General features: G+C 37.7%; 1 pseudogene; it reads right to left on the minus strand.

The window, feature by feature from the left end:
* Positions 1-6,045: 6,045 nt before the first annotated feature.
* On the minus strand, positions 6,046-6,528 carry LOC103679598 (annotated as a pseudogene).
* Between the last annotated feature and the right edge of the window lie 1,773 nt (positions 6,529-8,301).

The following is an 8,301-nucleotide window of genomic DNA, read 5'->3' on the forward strand; positions in this document are numbered from 1 at the left end:
CTAGCTGGATACAAAAGTGAAAGTCATCAGATATTTTCCCTCACTATTTTGAAGAGATTCCATCATTATTTTTGGCATCTCTTGTTAAGGATGTGAAGTCGGCCATCTCATTAACTGACATTCTAGGTAGTCTGTCCTTTCTCTGTGGTAGCTTTTAAGAATCTCCTTTTCATGTATGCAACTGATGAATCATCGAACACTATATCTGAAACTAAAAAAAAAAAAAAAGAAGAAGGAGGAGGATGAGGAGGAGGGGGAAGGGGAGAAGGAGGAGGAGAATAAGAAGAAGGAGGAGGAAGAGGAGGAGGAGAATAAGAAGAAGGAGGAGGAAGAGGAGGAGGAGGAAGAGAATAAGAAGAAGAAGGAAGAGGAAGAGGAGGAGGAGAATAAGAAGAAGGAGGAGGAAGAGGACGAGGAGGATGAGGAGGAGGAGAATAAGAAGAAGGAGGAGGAAGAGGAGGAGGAAGAGGAGGAGGAGAATAAGAAGAAGAAGGAGGAGGAGGAAGAGGAGGAGGAGGAGGAGAAGGAGGAGGAGGAGGAGGAGGAGGAGGAGAAAGAGGAGAATCTCTTTTTCTCTTGGTGTTCTGCTGTTTCAATACCAAGTATAGGGTAGATGTTTTTATTCCAGCCCCTGTTTACAGTGCCCTTCCATCCTGAGTACTCTGCCTTTGTTCCTGCCACTAGTGTTTCAAATCTTGTTTCTTCAAAATTCTTTCTATTCTCTTCCTCTAGAAATCTTAGTAAGCATATATGGAAAGTTATCAATAATTTCTATAGCTCTCAACTGCTGTTTAATATTTGATATCCACCTCTCTCTGCTGTTTTCAAAGTGGATAACCCAGAATTCCTTTCCGTTTCTCTAATTCTTTACCTCCATACAGTCTAAGATTTGTTTCATTGATTGCAGTTATTTTTAAAATCTATTGATTCCCTTTCTATACACATGCTCCTCTTTCATATTACCTGATTTCATAATTCCTTGGTTTTTTAATTAAAGAACTACTTCATTGCTATAAGTATACAAATTTTAATATTTTTGTCACACAAGATTGTAACATTAATTTTACCTAGAGTGAGTAAATGTTCCTATTTTATTGTAGGCCATGTTTCTCCACAACCATATTAATGAAAGGGAATATGTATTCATATGTGTTCTCCAACACTCTTCTGATAAAGTAGTTTATTTGATCATTAATGGGGAATAGAAAGGGAAAGGCAAAATCTGAGGTGATTTTGGTGATTCCTCCCAGATGGAATTACTTTCCCCTTAATTTATCCCAATTTTAAATTCCATTTTCCAAAAAGAGTTTACTTTGTTAAAGCAATAAAATGAGAAGTTAGAGTCAGTACAGCTCTAAATCATCATGTGCAGTGCTGGTATCTGATCTGTGAAAAGTATTAAAAATAAGATTCCTGCTACAGGAAGAATCATGTACTTGATCTGAAATCATTCATTCTATAATCTCCACTACATTGATCTCTCTCTTATGACTTTTTTTTTTCTGTAGTAAACACCACATGATTTATATTTTGCTATGCACTGAGGTTTACAGATAAACTCTGGGAGTGTGCAAGCCTCCATCAGATGCATCCTAGTGAGGCTGAAATGTTTTCATGATGCATAATGATCCTTCTACCAGGTGCAGCACCATAACACAAATTCAAGGGAAGCATTACAACTGCCATATAAACTTAAAAATACCCATCAAAGATTTCATTCGGGAGGTTTTTCTATTTAGCCCTGAGATCAGAGTAAGATGCCATATCACTTTACTTACTTTTTTACAATTGTCTTAATTATGAGTATTGCCATACTGGGTTATTTTCTACACTGGTCATATCTATAAGTTAAACTATAATGGTTTCAACTACTGGTTTGGCAAACAAAATAGTTCTATAATTGTAATATCAAGAGAAGATTTATAGATGAACACTGTAGCTTCTTTCTTTAAAATCAGTTAAAATATTAGACAAATGTTTTTGAAAGATCCTAACTTCCCCCCAAAAACATACTGTAGATTCATAATTAATATGTTCATCCAAGCTTTTCTTAAAATTGTAATCAGATCAATCAATTGCTGAGAACTCATTCTACATAAAATGATATACAAATTTCTTCAATTCCAAAATTAGCAAGGTACAATCCCGTATTTGCTACTTTTGTCAATTATATTAAGTATAAATATCCACATACGGCTTGGATTTGGATTAATTGTGCTGTTGCCAGTCAATCTGAAAGAGGATTTTTAAATTATCCATCCAACATTTTTTTTTTTTTTTTTTTACTATGTAGCAGACATTGTCTCTGCTCCATCTGCATCCCTCAGATTCCCTTTACATTTTCTGGGCACCCCTACTCCCACATCTGTGCTTTCACTTTTAATTGCCTGCCTCTGCTATCTTCTTCATAAAACTTCTTTGGGCTATGAGAGTCACTTTGCTTGCTTTCCCTGCTAGGGCAGAGAACCAGAAGGGCCTACGAGTTTATGTCCCCCAAGAGTGGTCATTTCCAATGACTGATTAGTGGAAAGCTAACTCCTGACTTGGGCTGGGAAAAATAGGAGATGTAAGATTCCAGAGCTCTCACTGAGATCAGGATGAGGCTTATTTCATCCTCTCATCAAGTGGGACATCACCTGAAATTACACCATTTCTGGGCTTCTGCCCTTTCCCTGTCCTGTCACCCCTCCCCCTGCCCCCAACACCAACTCTCTTTCTCCTGGGAACACTTTCTAATAAAATCACTTGCACTCGAATCCTCACCCTGGTAACTCCTTCTAAGGAACCTAACCAAGGTATACTATGTGTCACACTTGGGGCTGAATTCTAAGGATATAACAGCATGCAAATGAAATATAGAAACAGCCATTTAGAGCTCACAGTCTGATGAAGAAGATGGGACACTGAACCAGAATTAAAGTACACTGTGAGGAGGACTCTCTCAGGATACAGACAGTGCTTTAGGACAAGGAGCACATAATCTTGTAGGGTGGCAATTGTCAGAAATGGCTTACCAGAGGAAGCGGTATTGAAACTGAAACCTAAAGGCTAAACGAGTTATCCATGCAAAGGGCAGTGTGGAAAAGTGCAAAGTGAACATGAAGTGCAAAAGGCCAGAGTGAACAGAGTGCACAGTCAGATCATTTAGTGAAGAAATTAATCTAGAGCCTGTGTCTTACTGCATTGTCCTATGATTCAAGAATTACAAGCAGGACTTAATTGAATGAGACCTTTGGAATGGTCCATTCTTGCATTTAATAAGCATATTTGTGTACCTCTGTTTCAGTATTTCATCTACTTTAAAGTGGATAGGACAGGAGAGCCATGTGAAGAACTGTATTATGAAGTACCTATTGAGAGCAACAAATCAACACCTTTAGAAGTTCAAAATCACAACAAATCAACACCTTTAGAAGTTCAAAATCACAAGGCATCACTTTGGGCTACAATGTTCCCAGGACGGTTCAGTCATTCAGCTCAAGTTAGGCAGGGTGTTAGCAGAGAGAGGTAAAGATCACATTCCAGGTGGTAAGTCCCAGAATAGGGAATAGTCAGATAATACTCAAAGAAGTCAAAGGACAGATTCTAATGAAACTGTATCACCTCTTTATGTTCCCTGACTCATCTAGGTAGCTTATCACACTTTTCTCTATGTATACACAGTAACATACACATTTTTCTGCAATCTCTTTTATTAACTCTCTGACTTCTTTAATAGACTATGATTTCTTCACAAAGGAAGAGATGCTGATCTTTAATATGCCAATGATTAGCCCATAGCATGTGTTCAAAAATGTCTACTGGGGGCTCCTGGGTGACTCAATTAGTTAAGCAGCTGACTGTGGATCTCAGCTCAGGTCTTGATTTCAGGGTCATCATTTCAAGCCCCATACTGGGCTCCACACTGGGCATGGAGCCTACTTTTTAAAAATATCTACTGGGTGCAGAAATTAAAGAATATTAAAGAATATCTTTTGTTCTTTTCCAATGAGCAGAAAATCTTCTGTCCAAAATCTCTAATTCCCGAGCTTCTCCTTTTCTAGGCCAGAGCTATCCAATGGAAATATGAGGTGAGCCACATATGTAACTTAAATTTTCTAGTAACCCATGCAAAAAAAATGTAAAATGAAACAGGTGGAATTAATTTTAATAACATTTTATTTTATTCAATATTTCAAAAGTGTGATTTCAATATGTAAAGAATACTTTTAAATTATTATGAGATATTCTACATTTTTTTTCATACTAAGAAACCCAGTGTGTATTTCACATATGCATCTCTCAATTCAGACTAGTCATATTTCAAGTGCTCAATAGCTAGTTTCTACTCTGCTGGAAAATGCAGTTCTATATACTACCTCAAAATATGAAGTCAACATTTTCCAATACAAGATTTTTTTTCCAATACAAAATTTTCCTAAGAAGCAAGGGAGTTTCAGTCACATTACTTAGACCAGAATTTCTCAATAGTGACACACTGATTAGATAATTTGGCTAGATAATTCTCTGACATGGGGCGGGGGGGCAGCTTTCCTGTGCGGTGTAAGATGTTCTGCAACATCCTTGGCCTCTACTCACTAGACGCCAGTAGCAACCCTCTTCCTTAGTTGTGACATCAGAAATGTCTCTAGACATTACCCTAGGGGGTAAAATTGCCCCCACTGAAAACCAGTGAATTATATTATCCCTTTGAATTTTGGAAAGCAGGAGATTTGTGACACCAGCAATCTAGAGGGCCTCATGAAGACTTATCTCCAAAAGAATTATCATGCCACAGGAGGAGAGGAAACCTTGCACCACAAGGGCTTTGTTGTGTAATTTCTGTGTGCTGAGGTTTTGCTGATCTGCCAAAAGCATCCCCATTTTCCCACCCTTGGCCATTGCAGGACACTGCATTTGGTTTGACTGGTGTTTTTTCAGGGAGTCCACTAGTCAGAGCCTTTTCCTAGCTTTTTCTGTCACATTTCATAGGACAAGATTTCTTATTTGCAAGCAATATGAATTGATTCTGGGAAAATAGAAAAATAATTTATTGGAATGTTTCAGGAAGGTTATTAGGAAGATCACACAGGCTGCAGGAAGACTGAAAAACCAAACTCAGAAAATAGTTAACAACAAAGGGAGACTCCCTCTCTGTTCAATACTTAATTACAGGAACACTCTGATTAGGATGCAGCTACTGGGGCCAGAATTGCTGCACACTCTTGCTGCCTCTTTACATTTGACCTCAACACTGTTATGAATATTTTACTATTTCATTGTGATTTTACATCATTCTCCCATTTCAATCTCTAATATATTTCATCTGCATTTATTAGCCCTTGCATTTAGAATGCAAGAAACTTTTGATCCATCTTCACTAAAACTTTGATCCATTTTCACTGCCTCCATGAGCCTCTCTCATGGAGGTTTGCACTCCAAGCGGCTATAATTGCTTTCTTTTCAAAATCTACATTGGATATACAAAATTCTAGATGCTTAGAAGCTCTCAAGCAGTAGCAGCTTGATCCTATCGATGGGTAGGAATTCAATTGGTTTCACCAGAGCCATTGACCTTTCTTTTTCTGAACCTCTCCCTTTCCTTTGCCTCCCAGAGAGTTACCTTTAATTGCCCTTGGAGTGTCCACTACAAGGATGTCTCTCTTTCTGAGTCTCACTGGCTGAACCTACTTGTTATGTTGTCCCTTGTGATTATTAAATAATAACAAAAAAAGATCCTGGCTAAGTTGATTCACTATAATGACACTGCAGGGCTATAGTCCTGTTTTTCTTTTTCCTTTTTTTTTTTTCCCTAGGCAAAGAACTTTATCAACACTGTTTCAAACTTTATTCCCAGGCTTCTTCAGCTTAATCAGCTGCAAAGAATGAATTGTGTATAAGCAAAAACTGAAAAGAGCTGCAGTGTCCAAGGGGCTAGGGCTTAAAAATATTAGAGATCTAGATTTTATCAGATCCATGAATAAAATGTTGAAAAGCAGTCATAATATAAAATAGCAGCTCCCAGTACCTTCTTCAACTTTTATCTTCTTCAGAAGCTTACTCAATTCAGTTTGCTTCATTCTTGGAAACTTCATCAACTCCACAAGATCTGGAACTTCATCATCATCATCCTCTCCAGTAGCAAGTGGTGCTTTTCCATCCCAGATTGTTTGGGCAGAGCTTCAGCTAGTCTTCTTAAACTAGTCAGACTGTCTGTACTAAGTTGGTTTAAGATACTGGGTAGCATTTCTGTCAGCTGCTTTGTTTCAACATGGCCCATAATGGTGAAAGTGTTTTAGGCCAGCAATCCCTGAACTTTAGGGTTGTTAAAGTGGATCTCTGTTCCTTGGTTTATGAACATATTCACTTCTTCAATCCCAGAGATATTGTTTACCCTAACTTCTTTAAGGAGAACTTAAGTTTTTTATCATCTGCTGTAGCCATTCTATGACCCACATTCTTCTTTCCATGAGCAGTTCCTTTCCCACCAATGCACACTTGTACTTGCAGTTTGGCGAGTTTCTCCTGGTTCCTGATAGTTTCTTTCATAGTGTTGGAGTGCAAGGGGAATTAGGGTTGGTGCTCAGAGGTTGAGATTAGGTGCACACACGCGGGGACACAAGATGGCCACTCTGGTCCTGATTTCATTCATCCATTTACTCACTCAACAAATATTTATAAATGCTTACCATGTACTAAGCTCATTGCCAAACACCAGATGAAAGTAATGCAAATCAGCCCCTGTATCTCTGGAACATATACAATAGTAGGAGAGACAGATATTAATCAAATAATCACAGAAATAAATATTAAATCTCAACCAGAACAAATATATGAAGGAGAGGTGTATTTCCCAGATGGCTGAAATCCCATATTTGGAAGGCTATTGTAATGTTATAGTAGTCAGAAAATCAGTGATGGTTTCCCAAAGGGAGTGACACCTGAGGAGAACTGAGGGACAAGCAGAAGTGAAGTGCTTGAAGAGGATAATAAGGAGCATTCTATGAAAAATAAAGAGTAGGAAGAATAGCGAGAAATTCAAGAGAATAAAAAAGGCCAGTGAAATTGAAGCAGAAAGAACAAGGGAGAGCATATGTATTTAACCTACTGAATCTCCAGCTTTGCTCAATCAAATGTAAGTCAAAGCAAAAGTTTTAATTTAAAAAAAAGTCCTCCATACACAAAAATAAACTCAAAATGGATTAAGGACTTAAATATGAGACCTAAAACCATAAAAATCCTAGAAGAGAGAACAGGCAGAATGTCTCCGACATCAGCCATAACAAACACTTTTTCTAGATATGTCTCCTGAGACAAGGGAAACAAAAGCAAATAACTATTTGTCCCAATAAACTATTGGGACTACATCAAAATAAAAAGCTTCTACACAGTGAAGGAAACAATCAACAATCAACAAAACTAAAAGGCAACCTATGGAATGGGAGAAGGTATTTGCAAATGACATATCTGACAAAGGGTTAGCATTCAAAATCTATAAAGAACTTATAAAACTCAACACCCCAAAAATGAATAATCCAATTTAAAATGGGCAGAACACATGAATAGACATTTTTAAAAAGAAAACATACTGATGGCCAACATGAAAAGATGCTCAACATTACTTATCATCATCAGTTTTGCAAATCAAAACTACAATGAGTTATCATCTTACACCCGTCAGAATGGCATAAATCAAAAACACAAGAAACAATGGGTGCTGACAAGGATGTGGAAAAAGGGGAACCCTCTTGCACCATTGGTGGGAATGCAAACTGGAGCTGTCGCTCTGGAAAACAGTATGGAGTTTCCTCAAAAAGTTAAAAATACAACTACCCTATGATCCAGCAATTACACTACTAGGTATTTACATGAAGAATACAATAATACTCATTCAAAGGGATACACACACCCCAATATTTATAGCAACATTATCTACAACAGCCAAATTATGGAAGCAGCCCAAGTGTCCATTGACTGGTGAATGGATAAGGAAAAAGAGGTATACATAAAGGAATATTAGCCATAAAAAAGAAGGAAATCTTGCCATTTGCAACATGGATGGAGCTACAGAGTATAATGCTAATGAAATAAGTCAGTCAGAGAAAGACAAATGCCATATGATTTCATTCATATGTGGAATTTAAGAAACAAAACAATGACCAAGAGAAACCGAGACATAGACACTTAACTATAGAGAACAAACTGATGGTTATCAGAGGGGAGGTGGGTGGGGGGAATGGGATAAATAGGTGATGGGGATTAAGGAGTGCACTTGTGATGAGCACAGGATGTTATATGGAATTGCTGAATCACTATATCATA

The sequence above is a fragment of the Ursus maritimus genome, unplaced genomic scaffold, assembly GCF_017311325.1.
Source record: "Ursus maritimus isolate PB19 unplaced genomic scaffold, ASM1731132v1 scaffold_20, whole genome shotgun sequence".
NCBI lineage: Eukaryota > Metazoa > Chordata > Mammalia > Carnivora > Ursidae > Ursus > Ursus maritimus.